Below are 17171 nucleotides of genomic sequence, written 5' to 3'. Positions count from 1 at the left end.
ACATACTACAGGGTAAGGGTAGTGGGTAGTTTCAGGACATACTACAGGGTAAGGGTAGTGGGTAGTTTCAGTACATACTACAGGGTAAGGGTAGTGGGTAGTTTCAGGACATACTACAGGGTAAGGGTAGTGGGTAGTTTCAGTACATACTACAGGGTAAGGGTAGTGGGTAGTTTCAGTACATACTACAGGGTAAGGGTAGTGGGTAGTTTCAGGACATACTACAGGGTAAGGGTCGTGGGTAGTTTCAGGACATACTACAGGGTAAGGGTAGTGGGTAGTTTCAGTACATACTACAGGGTAAGGGTAGTGAGTAGTTTCAGGACATACTACAGGGTAAGGGTCGTGGGTAGTTTCAGGACATACTACAGGGTAAGGGTAGTGGGTAGTTTCAGTACATACTACAGGGTAAGGGTAGTGGGTAGTTTCAGGACATACTACAGGGTAAGGGTCGTGGGTAGTTTCAGTACATACTACAGGGTAAGGGTAGTGGGTAGTTTCAGTACATACTACAGGGTAAGGGAAGTGGGTAGTTTCAGTACATACTACAGGGTAAGGGTAGTGGGTAGTTTCAGTACATACTACAGGGTAAGGGTAGTGGGTAGTTTCAGTACATACTACAGGGTAAGGGTAGTGGGTAGTTTCAGTACATACTACAGGGTAAGGGTAGTGGGTAGTTTCAATACATACTACAGGGTAAGGGTAGTGGGTAGTTTCAGTACATACTACAGGGTAAGGGAAGTGGGTAGTTTCAGTACATACTACAGGGTAAGGGGAGTTGGTCAAGTGAGTGGTGAAGAGAGGGAAGATTGAGTGATTCTCTTTGCATGAATGTGTGAATTACAGCTGTGTGCTTCCTGAGGGAGAGGTTAGACTGGGGACAAACACGGGCTGCTGTGTGTTTTCTGAGGGAGAGGCTAGACTGGGGACAAACACGGGCTGCTGTGTGTTTTCTGAGGGAGAGGTTAGACTGGGGACAAACACGGGCTGCTGTGTTTTTTCTGAGGGAGAAGTTAGACCGGGGACAAACACGGGCTGCTGTGTGCTTCCTGAGGGAGAGGTTAGACTGGGGACAAACACGGGCTGTTGTGTGTTTTCTGAGGGAGAGGTTAGACTGGGGACAAACACGGGCTGCTGTGTGTTTTCTGAGGGAGAGGTTAGACTGGGGACAAACACGGGCTGCTGTGTGTTTTCTGAGGGAGAGGTTAGACCGGGGACAAACACGGGCTGCTGTGTGTTTTCTGAGGGAGAGGTTAGACTGGGGACAAACACGGGCTGCTGTGTGTTTTCTGAGGGAGAGGTTAGACTGGGGACAACACGGGCTGCTGTGTGTTTTCTGAGGGAGAGGTTAGACCGGGGACAAACACGGGCTGCTGTGTGTTTTCTGAGGGAGAGGTTAGACCGGGGACAAACACGGCTGCTGTGTGTTTTCTGAGGGAGAGGTTAGACCGGGGACAAACACGGCTGCTGTGTGTTTTCTGAGGGAGAGGTTAGACCGGGGACAAACACGGCTGCTGTGTGCTTCCTGAGGGAGAGGTTAGACCGGGGACAAACACAGGCTGCTGTGTGCTTCCTGAGGGAGAGGTTAGACCGGGGACAAACATGTTCTTCATCCCAAATGGCACCTTGTTCCCTACGGTCTTTGGTCAAACGTAGTACACTATATGGGGAATAGGGTGGCATTTGGGACACAGACATCGAGTAGACACCACAGAGACAGGGGAGGCAGAGAGACATCACCAGACTTCCTTAGATATCACCATCACACACACACAGACAGACACACAGACACACAGACACACAGACACAGACACACACACACGCCCATCTAACAGACAACACCGTTGTGGCAAGATGGGTCTCTCCTACGGTTAGAAGGGTGGGTCCTTGTTAGAGTTTCCTCACAATGAATGAGACAAACAGTCAGACAGGGAGATGCACAGACAGACTGATAATATAATATTGACTTAGAATGACATAATGACAGAGAGGAGGTGAGGAGGGGAGTGAGAGGGAGAAAGAGAGGGGGGGACGAAGAGGGAGAGACAGAGAGAGAGAGAGAGAGAGAGAGAGAGAGAGAGAGAGACAGAGAGAGAGAGAGAGAGAGAGAGAGACAGAGACCGGGAGATAGATATATTTTGATTTGATTTATTAGCATTACCATTAGCCGACAACAACCGTGACAGCTAGTCTTACAGGGGCCTGACACATAACAAAAAATACATTGTAGACAAAATACTTAACAATTTACATACATGTAGTAACATGAACATGTAGTGTGTGTGTACATCTATCAGTTCCCCAGACATGTCAGCACATACACACAACAAGTAGGTCACATGGTGGAGAGGCGTTGTGCCGTGAGGTGTTGCTTGATTTGTTTTTTGAAACCAGGTTTGCTGTTCACTTCCGCTATATAAGATGGAAGGGAGCTCCATGCAGGGGCCAGCTGCAGCTTAACCAGGTCTTTCTTTGCAGCATTTGACCACATGACTGTACAATTATCAAGATAGGATAAAACTAGAGCCTGCAGGACTTGCTTTGTGGAGTGTGGTGTCAAAAAAGCAGAGCATCTATTTATTACGGACAGACCTCTCCCCATCTTTACAACCATTGAATCTATATGTTTTGACCATGACAGTTTACAATCTAAGGTAACACCAAGTAATTTAGTCTCCTCAACTTGTTCAACAGCCACACCAACAACGGCCACCCATTCCAAAACTGACTGCAACTCTTTGTTAAGGGTTTCAGGGACTTCATTAGCTGTGGTTGCTGATGCGTGTATGGTTGAATCATCAGCATATATCAGGGATCATTAACTAGATTCAGCCGCGGGACAATATTTTATTGAGCGGATGGTCGGGGAGCCGGAACATAATTAGAAATAAAATAATTTCCTCAGAAAAGTTGGTGGGCCAAATAAAACCACCCGCGGGCCACATTCGTCTATCTTTTTATCAGCGACGTATCACCCGTGACAACCAGTAACATTTTCAACTTCTGACCCAGGTCTAACCCGACCCTGACATATTGGGCTTTTTTCATTTGGGCCAAAGTCCGTCCTCCGCGCTCTTTCCTCTCTCCTCTCTTCTCTTTTCTCTCTCCTCTCTCTTTTATCCTCTCTCCTCTCTATTCTATTCTCTCTCTTCTCTCTCCTCTCTCCTTCCTCTCTCCTCTCTTCTCTTTCCTCTCTCCTCTCTTCTCTTTCCTCTCTCCTCTCTTTTATCCTCTCTCTTCTCTATTCTATTCTCTCTCTCCTCTCTCCTCTCTCCTCTCTCCTCTCTCCTCTCTCCTTCCTCTCCTCTCTCCTCTCTCCTCTCTCCTCTCTTCTCTCTCCCCCCTCCTCTATCCAGTGGAGACTAGCGTGTAGCCTGTTTGACAGAGAGATGGCGCCGTAGGGGAGGGCTGCCGTTTTATCGGCTCTCAACCAACCATGCTATTTTATTAGTTTTTTCGGTTCGTAACTTATTTTGTACATAATGTTGCTGCTACCGTCTCTTATGATCGAAAAGAGCTTCTGGACATCAGAATTGTGATTACTCACCTCTAACTGGATGAAGAGTTCTTCTTCAATGAGTCGGGCAGGAGGGATATACTACAGACACTCGAACAGGCCCAGATCCCCATGATTCACTGGAGAAGGAAACAGAGATTTAGTGGAAAAAGATCTGGGTGCCTTGTGAGGATCAGGCGACGTATATCCTACCAACAGGACATTAAGAACTGTAATATCTTATGTTTCACCGCGTCGTGGCTCAACGACGATATTAACAACATACAGCTGGCGGGTTATGCACTCCATCGGCAGGACCGAACAGCAGCCTCTGGTAAGATAGGTGGGGGCCTATGCATTTATGAGAACAACAGCTGGTGCACGATATCTAAGGAAGTCTCTAGGTTTTACTCGCCTGAGGTAGAATATCTCATGATAAGCTGTAGACCACGCTATCTACCTAGAGAGTTTTCAGCTGTATTTTTCGTAGCTGTCTACTTATCACCACAGACCGATGCTAGCACTAAAACCATGCACAATGACCTCTATACCGCAATAAGCCAACAGGAAAACGCTCATCCAGAGGTGGCGCTCCTAGTGGCCAAAGACTTTAATGCAGGGAAACTTAAATCAGTTTTACTTCATTTCTATCAGCATGTTAAATGTGCAACCAGAGGAAAAAGAAATTGTAGACCACCTTTACTCCACACACAGAGACACATACAAAACTCTCCCTAGCCCTCCATTTGGCAATTCTGATCATAATTCCATCCTCCTGATTCCTGCTAAAAAGCAAAAATCAAAGCAGGAAGCACCAGGGACTCGGTCTTTAAAAAAAGTGGTCAGATGAAGCAGATGCTAAGCTACAGGACTGTTTTGCTAGCACAGACTGGAATATGTTCCGGGATTCTTCCAATGACATTGAGGAGTACACCACATCAGTCACTGGCTTCATCAATAAGTGCATCGAGGACGTCGTCCCCTCAGTGACCGTACCTACATACCCCAACCAGAAGCCATGGATTACAGGCAACATCTGCATTGAGCTAAATGGTAGAGCTGCCGATTTCAAGGAGCAGGACTCTAACCTGAAGCTTATAAGAAATCCCGCTATGCCCTCCGACGAACCATCAAACAGGCAAAGCATCAATACAGGCCTAAGATCGAATCGTACTAAACCGGCTCCGATGCTCATCAGATGTGGCAGGGCTTGCAAACTGTTACAGACGACAAAGGGAAGCACAGCCAAGAGCTGCCCAGTGACACGAGCCTACCAGACGAGTTAAATAACTTCTATGCTCGCTTCGAGGCAAGTAACACTGAAACATGCATGAGAGCATCAGCTGTTCCAATGACTGTGTGATCACGCTCTCCACAGCCGAAGTGAGTAAGACTTTCAAACAGGTCAACTTTCACAAGGCTGCAAGGCTAGAAGGATTACCAGGACATGTACTCCGAGCATACGCTGACGATCTCGCAAGTGTCTTCACTGACATTTTCAACCTCTCCCTGTCTGAGTCTGTAATACCAACATGTTTCAAGCAGACCACCATAGTCCCTGTGCCCAAGAACACTAAGGTAACCTGCCTAAATGACTACCGACTCGTAGCACTCATGTCTGTAGCCATGAAATGCTTTGTAAGGCTGGTAATGGCACACATCAACACCATTATCCCAGAAACCCTAGACCCACTCCAATTTGCATACCGCACCAACAGATCCACAGATGATGCAATCTATATTGCACTCCACACTGCCCTTTCCCACCTGGACAAAAGGAACATCTATGTGAGCATGCTATTCATTGACTACAGCTCAGCGTTCAACACCATAGTGCCCTCAGAGCTTATCAATAAGCTAAGGACCCTGGGAAAAAACACCTCCCACTGCAACTGGATCCTGGACTTCCTGTCGGGCCGCCCCCAGGATGTAAGGGTAGGTACACTGATGTGCCACGCTGATGCTCAACACGGGGGCCCCTCAGGGGTGGGTGCTCTGCCCCCTACTGTACTCCCTGCTCACTCATGACTGCACGGCCAGGCACAACTCCAACACCATCATTACGTTTGCTGATGACACAACAGTGGTATGCCTGATCACCGACAACGATGAGACAGCCTATAGGGAAGAGGTCAGAGAACTGACCGTCTGGTGCAAGGACAACAACCTCTCCCTCAACGTGATCAAGACAAAGGAGATGATTGTGGACTACAGGAAAAGGAGGACCGAGTACGTCCCCATTCTCATCGACGGGGCTGTAGTGGAGGAGGTTGAGAGCTTCAAGTTCCTTGGCGTCCACATCACCAACAAACTAACTGTCAGACGGTTGCTAGGAGTGGTGGTAGGAGTCAGGCGCAGAGAGCAGAGGTACAGAACTTCGTGTTTATTTAGAACAAAGGCCAACACGATAAACGCCAACACAAACGGCGTGGGTAAATTGCCAAGTGCCCAAAACAGGAGCACAGCCTGCAATTAAATAACACGTAAATAAACGCCAGCACATCCAACGAGAAATTACAACCTGACGCTAAAATAATCCCGCACAACACTGGGCGGGCTAACCAGGCTTAAATAACCAAAATCAATAAACCAAATGAGGGACAGGTGCAAACAATAAGACATACCAAACGAAAAGGAAAAAAGGATCAGCGGCGGCTAGTAGGTCGGTGACGACGACCGCCGAACGCCGCCCGAGCAGGCAGGGGAGCCACCTTCGATGGGATTCGTGACAGTACCCCCCTCCTGACGCGCGGCTCCCGCAGCGCGCCGCCACCGACCTCGAGGGCGACCCGGAGGACGAGGTGCAGGGCGATCCCCATGAAGGCGGTGGAACTCCCTCAGTAGTGGGGGGTCCAAAATGTCCCTCCTGGGTACCCAGCACCTCTCCTCCGCGCCGTACCCCTCCCAGTCGACGAGGTACTGTAGGCCCCCCCCCCCCGAAGTCTGGAGTCCAGAATGGCGCGTATCCTATACGCCGGGGACCCCCCAATGTCCAGCGGGGGGGGAGGAACCTCCGGCACCTCACCTTCCTGCATGGGACCAGCCACCACCGGCCTGAGGAGAGACACATGAAACGAGGGGTTAATACGGTAGTAAGATGGAAGTTGTAATCGGTAACACACCTCGTTTATCCTCCTCAGGACTTTAAACGGCCCTACACACTGCGGGCCCAGCTTCCGGCAGGGCAAGCGGAGGGGCAGGTTTCTAGCCGAGAGCCAGACTCGATCCCCTGGTGCAAACACAGGGGTCTCACTGCGGTGCTGGTCAGCGCTCTTCTTTTGCCGTCCACTCGCCTTTGTGAGTGCGTCCTTGACGGCTCTCCAGGTGTCCTTCGAGCGCTGCACCCAATCCTCCACCGCAGGAGCCTCGGTCTGGCTCTGGTGCCATGGAGCCAGGACCGGCTGGTAGCCCAACACGCACTGGAACGGTGACATGTTGGTAGATGAGTGCCGTAGAGAATTTTGGGCTATTTCTGCCCATGGCACGTATCTCGCCCATTCTCTGGGCCGGTCCTGGCAATACGTCCTTAGAAACCTACCCACCTCTTGGTTCACCCTCTCCACCTGCCCATTACTCTCGGGGTGGAAACCCGAGGTCAGGCTGACCGAGACCCCCAAACGTTCCATGAACGCCCTCCAAACTCTGGACGTGAACTGGGGACCCCGATCAGAAACGATGTCCTCGGGCACCCCGTAGTGCCGGAAGACATGGGTAAACAGTGCCTCCGCAGTCTGCAGAGCCGTAGGGAGACCGGGCAACGGGATGAGACGACAGGACTTCGAGAACCGATCCACAACGACCAGGATAGTGGTGTTCCCCTGAGATACGGGAAGGTCAGTGAGAAAGTCCACTGACAAGTGTGACCACGGCCGCTGTGGAACGGGGAGGGGGTGTAATTTCCCTCTAGGCAGGTGTCGAGGAGCCTTGCTCTGAGCGCACACCGAGCAGGAGGAAACATAGAACCGCACGTCCTTACCCAAGGTGGGCCACCAGTACTTCCCCCTCAGGTTCCGCACTGTCCTCTCAATCCCAGGGTGACCCGAAGAGGGGAGATTATGGGTGTGACGACCCTCCCACTCTGTCTGCCGTATTCTCTCTCTTTGTTCTTGTTTCTTTATTAGGAGGCCGGTGGGCGGAGTTGGAAGGGTCGTCAGATAAATGGGAAACACCTGGGCTCGGGTGTGTCCCAGGATAAATGGACCTCTTCCACAGTCATTGGGGAGACTCTCTCCACGCAGACACCTTGTTGATATTGGTTGTGGAGTTTTGTGGGTTTTTTTGGTTATTTGCTTTGGCACCTTTCAACACTCTGCATTATTACATTCAGGTATGCAAAACACTCACTTACACTACTGATTACTGATTACACATGCCATTGTTAACTACTTAGTTACTTTATTTAATAAATATATATTTTTGATACTCCTTGTCTCCACGTTGTCTCCCTTTTGTTGCGAACCCTGAGCCGGTTCGTAACAAGTGGGGACTCATCCGGGATCTTGAACTTGTGTTTGGGAGAAAACGTGGAGGTATGTTAACTTGAGGTGCTTTGTTTGTTAGTTTGAGTTTGGTGCTCAGTACTGGTTGCCTTTGGTTGTTTTGTTTGTGTGCTGCGTTGGAGAGAGTACATTGGTTAGTTTCCAGGCCTCTGCCCAGCCTGGAAACACTTGTTCTACTCGCTGTGGGAACATTGGTCTGAGGTGAGTACAATCAGCTGTGTACCTTGGTGGGAGATTTGGATAGGGTAGTGAAACTTACTACCCGGAGCTATAGCCTTGTTCCCCTGATAGGCTTAGCGACGTGTTTCATTTTTGGAATATGTTGGGCATTGTTAATGTTTGTTATTTTTGTGTGGTGTCTGTGGACTGAGCAGTTGTCTCGGGAGCACATCCGTGGCTTGGTGGAATCTACCAGCGTGCTGGGGGGTTACTTCCTCGCCAGCGGGCTACAGTGCATAATTACCCACCGCAAATCTGCATGAAGACTAGGGTTGAGTTATTGTAGGTTTTGGGGAAGCTCCATATCTCATCTCTTTTCTGTGGTACCAGTGTGATTGTTTTTCTCTTGTTGTGGTCTGGTGTGCTCAGAGGGGTTGAGTGAGATTTTTTATTTTTCCTTTCTTCTCTCTCTCTGACTATGGCGTCTAATGTAGACGAGTTCATTCGCTTTCCATCAGAGGAACTGTTAGACTTATGTACTAAAGAACAGCTGTTGAAGGTTGCTGAACACTACAAAATTGAAATTAGTGATAAACGTCTAAAAAATTCTATTAGGTTAATATTGAAGGCCAATCTGATGGAGAGTGGTATTCTTGACGTTACCACTGGGGCAGTCTCTGCTGAGGACTCGCCGTCTCCCCGATATGTCACAATTACCGCTCCATCGGTTAGTCCTAGTAATCTTCTTTTTGAACAGCAGAAAGAGCTGCTTCTGTTACAGCAAGAGCACGATCGTGAGAAGCTAGAGCACGATCGTGTAAAATATGAAAAGGAATTGGCTGCTAATCAGTTAAAATATGAAAAGGAATTGGAATTTAAACAGGATAAGGAGCGTGCAGATCGTGTAAAATATGAGAAGGAATTGGAATTTAAACAGGATATGGAGCGTGCAGATCGGTTGAAATATGAAAAGGAATTGGCTGCTGATCAGTTAAAACATGAAAAGGAATTGGCTGCTGATCAGTTAAAATATGAAAAGGAATTGGAATTTAAACAGGATATCGAGCGTGCTAAAATCAAGCTGCAACAAGAGCGACTAGAGTTGGTTAGGGAAGGAAAGCTCTCAGGAGAGAGTTTGCTCTGGGAAGGTGACGCAGATTTACTTAGGAATCGTTCCTCTTTTGGTCATGCCCCGGACACATTTGACATAGTTGGGAATTTACGGTTGTTGCCTCAGTTTAATGAAAGGGACCCTGAGACATTCTTTTTGTTGTTTGAGCGTGTTGCTAACGCTAGGAGTTGGCCTGATTCTGATCGCACTTTGATGTTGCAGTGTGTGCTGACTGGTAAAGCGCAGGAAGCATATTCAGCTCTTAGTGTAGCCGACAGTGTCAGTTATGATAAGGTTAAAACGGCGGTGTTACAGATTTACGAATTGGTTCCTGAGGCTTACCGCCAACGATTTAGAACTTTAGAAAGGGATATAAGCAGACTCATGTTGAGTTTGCGCGAAAATTATCTTCACAGTTTAATCGCTGGTGTTCCGCCTCTGCGGTTATGACTTTTCAAGGGCTGTGTGATCTGATTATGCTAGAGCAATTTAAGGACACAATCCCTGATTATATAGCGACGTATATTAACGAACGAAAAGTAAAGACTGTCGCTGAAGCTGCGGTTTTGGCAGACGAATATGTTTTGACTCACAAAAGTGTTTTTGTAGAACCCCGTACTTGGAGTGAGTGGGGGCGTTCGGAGAGATTTGGGCCACGCTCACAGAGATACTCTGGTTCACGGTCAGAGTTTTATTCAACTAGGGTTGAGCCTGATTCCCGTGGTAAAACTGACTTTGGTCAAGAGTGTCACTACTGTCAAGGCTCAGGTCATTGGAAAAACGAATGTCCGGTTCTCAGGTCTAGGGGTAAATTCAGTACGTGTGCTAACGTTAAATCTAGGCCTACGGCGTTAGCTGCGTCTGTTCCACATCAGTTTACTCCTGAAACATTGTCTCAGGCCCAGGGCCATGTGAAAGTTCATATTGACCCAGGCTATTTACCTTTCGTTACGGAGGGTTTTGTGTCTATGTTAGGAAGTAAGAACCTAGTGCCAGTGAAGATCCTACGAGACACAGGTGCCTCAGAATCGTTTGTGTTGGAATCTGTGTTACCCTTCTCTGCTGAGACTGATTCTGGGAATAGTGTTCTAATTAGGGGAATAGGTTTGAACAATCTGTCAGTTCCATTGCATAGACTAATGTTGGATTGTGGACTGGTGAAAGGTGAGGTTGTTGTGGGGGTGCGTCCTTCGTTGCCTATTGAGGGTATCGACGTTATCCTTGGGAATAACTTGGCTGGCGAGTGTGTGTGGCCTGTCGTGTTTCCATCTCTAGTGGTTTCCACTAAACCGTCACTTGTAGGGATTCCTGATGAGAGTGAGCAGAGGTTCCCAGCGGTGTTCTCTGCGGGTACAGTGACGCGGTCTATGAGCCATGGTGACCTGGTCCCTGCTCCGGTAAATGAGAATACCACAAAAAAGTCTCTCACTGTTTTCCCTGTTATTCCGTTGTCTGTACTCCTCTCCGATCTAAACAATGCGCCACGGACTGACCCCACATTAGAAGAGTTGCGTGACCAAATTGTGCCTGTGGAACAGTTGGGAGATGTCGCACATGGTTATTTTCCCCAAGAGGATGTTCTGATGAGAAAGTTGGTGTCTATAGAGGACGGTAAACCTGTTCGTTTGGCTGATAACGTTGATTCCCTTGGTTCTTTTAATGCTAGGTCTGTGCATGAGGAAAAAAATGTTCCTGGTCCCGATGATTGCATACTGCAGGGTAGATTGAAGAATTCTGAGACACTGGATATTTTGGATAGCCCTTTTACTCAGCTACCTGTTGATGGGCGGAAAGAGCTGGTTGGTCTGATTCGGAAAATTCCAGGTTTGTTTTCTGTGACACCTACACGTACAAACTTGATAGAGCATGATATTGACACTGGAAATGCTGACCCCATTCGTCAGCGGTTCTATAGAGTCTCTGTAGAGAAACTGCGTTGTCTGGATGCTGAGGTCAGGTACATGCTGGAGAGTAAGATAGCAGAGCCTTCTTTCTCTAGTTGGGCTTCTCCCTGTATCTTGGTCAGTAAAACGGATGGAACGGACCACCGTAATGTAAACGGAGTTACTAAGCCGGATTAATTTCCTCTTCCTCAGATGGAGGATGGCGTTGATCAAGTCGGCGCAGATAAGTTGTGAGCAAATTTGACCTGTTATTGTGCCATTGGCAGGTGCCACTGACGAGTAGGGCATATGACATTTTTGCCTTTATTACACCCTCTAGTCTGTACTCGTATTCGTTATGAGTTTAGTGACTATGAATCGTTGGCGTGACTATGAATCGTTGGGAAATGTTGTTTGCGTTTGTAGCTGATGTGGTCTCTTGTGTGCCCTGTTCCTGAGTGTTATGTGAGTGATCATTGTTTGGGTTGTCATGTTATAACTTTCCTGTCTGTTCCCTCCTGGTCTTGTGTTCTCCTTTCCTCTTAAATGTTGCTTCCTGTACATAAAGGTTGCTGAGGACTGGGGAGAAGGAGGTTGGTTGGGGCAAGTGGAGGGTGAACATGTAACCTCTTGTGGATTTGAGACGCAGAGGTCTGTGTAAATTTGGGGTTGAGAGCCCTGTTAGTTTCTTTTCCAAAAAGTTTAACCGTTATCAGTTGAACTACTCGGTCATTGAGGAAGAAGCGCTAGCACTCATTTGGGCGCTACAACACTTTGAAGTGTATGTTGGGTCAGGAGTAGTACCTATTGTGGTCTACACCGACCATAACCCTCTCACTTTTTTCAGGTCCATGATGTGTCCTAATCAGAGGATAATGAGATGGTGTTTATTTTTACAATCCTTCCATCTCAATGGGAGGCATATCCGGGGAACTGATAACGTGATTGCTGATGCGCTCTCTCGTGCGCCCTGTTCCTGAATATTTATGTGACTGACCGTTGTTTGGTGTTGTCGTGTTCTGTCGTTCCTGTCTGTTCCCTCCTGGTCTCGTTTTCTTCTTTCCTCTTAAAAGTTGCTTCCTGTGTAAAGGTTGCTGAGGTCTAGGGAGGAGGAGGAGGCTGGTTGTAGCAAAGGGAACTGTGAACACGTAACCCCTTTTCAATTTGGGAGGCAGAGGCTGGTGCGTTGTTCCGGGGTCCTTGTTGGTCCCCGGTTTTATGGGGGGGGGGGGTGTGACGACCCTCCCACTCTGTCTGCCGTATTCTCTCTCTTTGTTCTTGTTTCTTTATTAGGAGGCCGGTGGGCGGAGTTGGAAGGGTCGTCAGATAAATGGGAAACACCTGGGCTCGGGTGTGTCCCAGGATAAATGGACCTCTTCCACAGTCATTGGGGAGACTCTCCACGCAGACACCTTGTTGATATTGGTTGTGGAGTTTTGTGGGTTTTTTTGGTTATTTGCTTTGGCACCTTTCAACACTCTGCATTATTACATTCAGGTATGCAAAACACTCACTTACACTACTGATTACTGATTACACATGCCATTGTTAACTACTTAGTTACTTTATTTAATAAATATATATTTTTGATACTCCTTGTCTCCACGTTGTCTCCCTTTTGTTGCGAACCCTGAGCCGGTTCGTAACATGGGCCCATCGAATCAATCGATCACGGAGACCAAGCGGTACGTACTGAACACCTGCCGGACACTGCGATGGTGCAGGTTCCGACCGTAACGCCCGCTCTATCTCCGCGTCCAGCTCCCATACCACCGGAGCTACCAAACACGACGCCGGAAGAATGGGAGCCGGATCGATGGCCCTCTCCTCGGTGTCATATAGGCGGGACAGTGCGTCGGCCTTCGTGTTCTGTGAACCTGGCCGATAAGAGATCGTGAACCGGAAACGGGTAAAGAACATGGCCCACCTGGCCTGACGCGGATTCAGTCTCCTAGCTGCCCGGATGTACTCGAGATTACGGTGGTCAGTCCAGATGAGGAAAGGGTGCCTAGCCCCCTCAAGCCAATGTCTCCACACCTTCAGAGCCTTGACCACAGCTAACAACTCCCTGTCCCCCACGTCATAGTTCTGCTCCGCCGGCCCCAGCTTCCTAGAAAAGAAAGCGCACGGGCGGAGTTTGGGTGGCGTGCCCGAGCGCTGTGATAGCACGGCCCCCACCCCAGTCTCGGACGCGTCCACCTCCACTATAAATGCCAAAGAGGGATCCGGATGAGCCAGCACTGGAGCAACGGTAAACAGCTCCTTCAGGCGACTGAACGCTCTGTTCGCCTCTGTTGACCAGCGCAAGCGCGCCGGACCCCCCTTCAGCAGTGAGGTAATGGGAGCCGCAACTTGACCAAAGCCCCGGATAAACCTCCGGTAGTAATTGGCAAACCCTAAAAACCGCTGCACCTCCTTTACCGTGGTCGGAGTCGGCCAATTACGCACGGCTTTAACGCGGTCATCCTCCATTACCACCCCCGAGGTGGAAATGCGATACCCCAGGAAGGAAACGGCTCGTTTGAAAAACTCACATTTCTCAGCCTTGACGTACAGGTCATTCTCCAGCAGTCGTCCAAGCACCTTGCGCACCAGGGAGACATGCGCGGCGCGGGTGGCGGAATAAATCAGGATGTCGTCAATATACACCACCACCCCCTGCCCGTGCAGGTCCCTGAGAATCTCGTCAACAAAGGATTGAAAGACGGCTGGAGCATTCTTTAACCCGTACGGCATGACGAGGTACTCATAGTGGCCCGATGTGGTACTGAATGCGGTTTTCCACTCGTCTCCTCCCCGGATACGCACCAGATTGTAAGCGCTCCTGAGGTCCAGTTTCGTGAAAAACCGCGCGCCGTGAAATGATTCCACCGCCGTAGCGATGAGAGGTAGTGGGTAACTGAACCCTACTGTGATGGAATTTAGACCTCTATAATCAATGCACGGGCGCAAACCTCCATCCTTTTTCTTCACGAAAAAGAAACTCGAGGAGACGGGTGACATGGAGGGCCGTATATACCCCTGTCTCAGAGATTCCGTGACATATGTCTCCATAGCCAACGTCTCCTCTTGTGACAATGGGTACACATGACTCCTGGGAAGTGCAGCGTTTACCTGGAGATTTATCACGCAATCCCCTCGTCGATGAGGTGGTAATCGGGTCGCCCTCTTTTTACAGAAGGCGATAGCCAAATCGGCATATTCTGAGGGAATGCGCACTGTGGAAACCTGGTCTGGACTCTCCACCGTCGTCGCACCGATGGAAACTCCCTTACACCTGCCTGAGCACTCCTCTGACCACCCTCTGAGAACCCCCTGTTTCCACGAAATATTGGGATTGTGATTGGCCAGCCAGGGAATCCCCAGCACCACTGGAAACGCAGGAGAATCAATGAGGAAGAGACTAATCCGTTCCCCATGATCCCCCTGCGTTACCATGTCCAGTGGCACCGTGGCCTCCCTGACCAGTCCTGACCCTAATGGTCGGCTATCTAAGGAGTGCACAGGGAAAGGTTGGTCCAACGATACCAGGGGAATCCCTAGCCTTAATGCGAGCCCACGATCCATAAAGTTTCCAGCTGCGCCTGAATCGACTAGCGCCTTATGCTGGAAAGAGGGAGAAAACAAGGGGAAAGTTACTAAAACGAACATGTGACCAACAGGGGGCTCTGGGTGAGGTTGGTGCTTACTCACCTGAGATGGACGAGGAGTGCTCCGCCTGCCATCCCGATTCCCAGAGGAGCTCCCCCAGCACCGGTCGGTAGTGTGTCCTCTCCGACCACACTGGGGACAAGGGGAGCCTCCTCCTCCGGTTCCCCTGGACGCGGCCCCCCCTAGCTCCATAGGAATGGGAGCTGGAGGACCTGGAGGTGGAACCAACAGGGCCCCGTCTGGACGCCCGCGCGCAGCCAGCAGATTGTCAAGACGAATGGACATGTCGATCAGTTCATCAAGTGACAGGGTAGTGTCCCGACAGGCTAGCTCACGGCGGACGTCCTCCCGGAGGCTACACCTATAGTGGTCCATCAGGGCCCTGTCGTTCCACCCCGCTCCAGCAGCCAAGGTCCGGAACTCCAGAGCAAAGTCCTGTGCGCTCCTCGTCTCCTGACGCAGGTGGAACAGCCGTTCACCCGCCGCCCGGCCTTCAGCTGGGTGGTCGAACACGGCCCGGAAACGGCGGGTGAACTCGGGGTAATGATCCCTTGCCGAGTCTGGGCCATACCACACTGCGTTGGCCCACTCCAGGGCACGTCCCGTTAAGCAGGAGACGAGGACGCTTACGCTCTCCTCTCCCGAGGGAGTTGGATGAACGGTAGCCAGGTACAAATCCAACTGTAGCAGGAACCCCTGGCACCCAGCCGCCGCTCCATCGTACTCCCTGGGGAGAGCCAGGCGTAGGGCTCCGCGTCCGGACGTCGGTGGAGGGGTAGATGGTGGAGGGGGATTTGGGGCTGGGGATGCGGTAGGGAGGCCACTCCTCTCCCATCGGACCATCCTTTCCATCATCTGCTCCATCGCTGAGCCGATTCGGTGGAGGATGGTGGTATGGTGAAGGACCCGTTCCTCCATCGATGGGAGAGGAGGGGAGGCTGCTCCTGCTGACTCCATAGCTGGTGCGGGATTCTGTCAGACGGTTGCTAGGAGTGGTGGTAGGAGTCAGGCGCAGAGAGCAGAGGTACAGAACTTCGTGTTTATTTAGAACAAAGGCCAACACGATAAACGCCAACACAAACGGCGTGGGTAAATTGCCAAGTGCCCAAAACAGGAGCACAGCCTGCAATTAAATAACACGTAAATAAACGCCAGCACATCCAACGAGAAATTACAACCTGACGCTAAAATAATCCCGCACAACACTGGGCGGGCTAACCAGGCTTAAATAACCAAAATCAATAAACCAAATGAGGGACAGGTGCAAACAATAAGACATACCAAACGAAAAGGAAAAAAGGATCAGCGGCGGCTAGTAGGTCGGTGACGACGACCGCCGAGCGCCGCCCGAGCAGGCAGGGGAGCCACCTTCGATGGGATTCGTGACACTAACATGGTCCAAGCACACCAAGACAGTCGTGAAGAGGGCACGACAAAGCCTATTCCCCTTCAGGAGACTGAAAATATTTGAAATGGGTCCTCAGATCATCAAACGGTTTAACAGCTGCATCATCGAGAGCATCACGATGGGTTGCATCACTGCCTGGTATGGCAACTTCTCGGCCTCCGACCACAAGGCACTACAGAGGGTAGAGGTCCTGCAATCCAGGACCTCTATATCAGGCGGTGTCAGAGGAAGGCCATAAAAATTGTCAAAGCCACTCTAGTCATAGACTGTTCTCTCTGCTACCGCACGGCAAGAGATACCGGAGCACCAAGTCTAGGTTCAAGAGGCTTCTAAACAGCTTCTACCCCCAAGCAATAATACTCCTGAACAGCTAATCAAATGGCTACCCAGACTATTTGCATTGCCCCCCCTGGAATGCTGCTACTCTCTGTTTTTATCTATGCATAGTCACTTTAATAACTCTACCTACATGTACATATTACCTCAATTACTTCGACACCGGTGCCCCCACACATTGACATTGACTCTGTACCTGTACCCCCTGTACATAGCGCTGCCATTGTTATTTACTGCTGCTCTTTAATTATTTCTTATTCTTATCGCTTACTTTTTTTAAAGGTATTTTCTTAAAACTGCATTGTAGGTTAAGGGCTTGTAAATACCGTAATTTCCGGACTATTGAGCGCACCTGAATATAAGCCGCACCCACTGAATTTAAAAAAATATATTATTTTTAACATAAATAAGCCGCACATGTCTATAAGCCGCAGGTGCCTACCGGTACATTGAAACAAATTAACTTTACACAGGCTTTAACGAAACATGGCTTGTAACAAAAATAAATAGGCTTTAATGAAACACGGCTTGTAACAAAAAATAAAAAATTAGCAGCAAGCTTTAGTTGTCTTTCCTCACGCTGCTGTTTCCAACGTCTTATCATCGACTCATTAAGACCAAGCTCCCG

Source organism: Salmo trutta, chromosome 38, assembly GCF_901001165.1.
Source record: "Salmo trutta chromosome 38, fSalTru1.1, whole genome shotgun sequence".
NCBI classification, from domain to species: domain Eukaryota; kingdom Metazoa; phylum Chordata; class Actinopteri; order Salmoniformes; family Salmonidae; genus Salmo; species Salmo trutta.
This window is presented reverse-complemented; position numbering follows the sequence as displayed.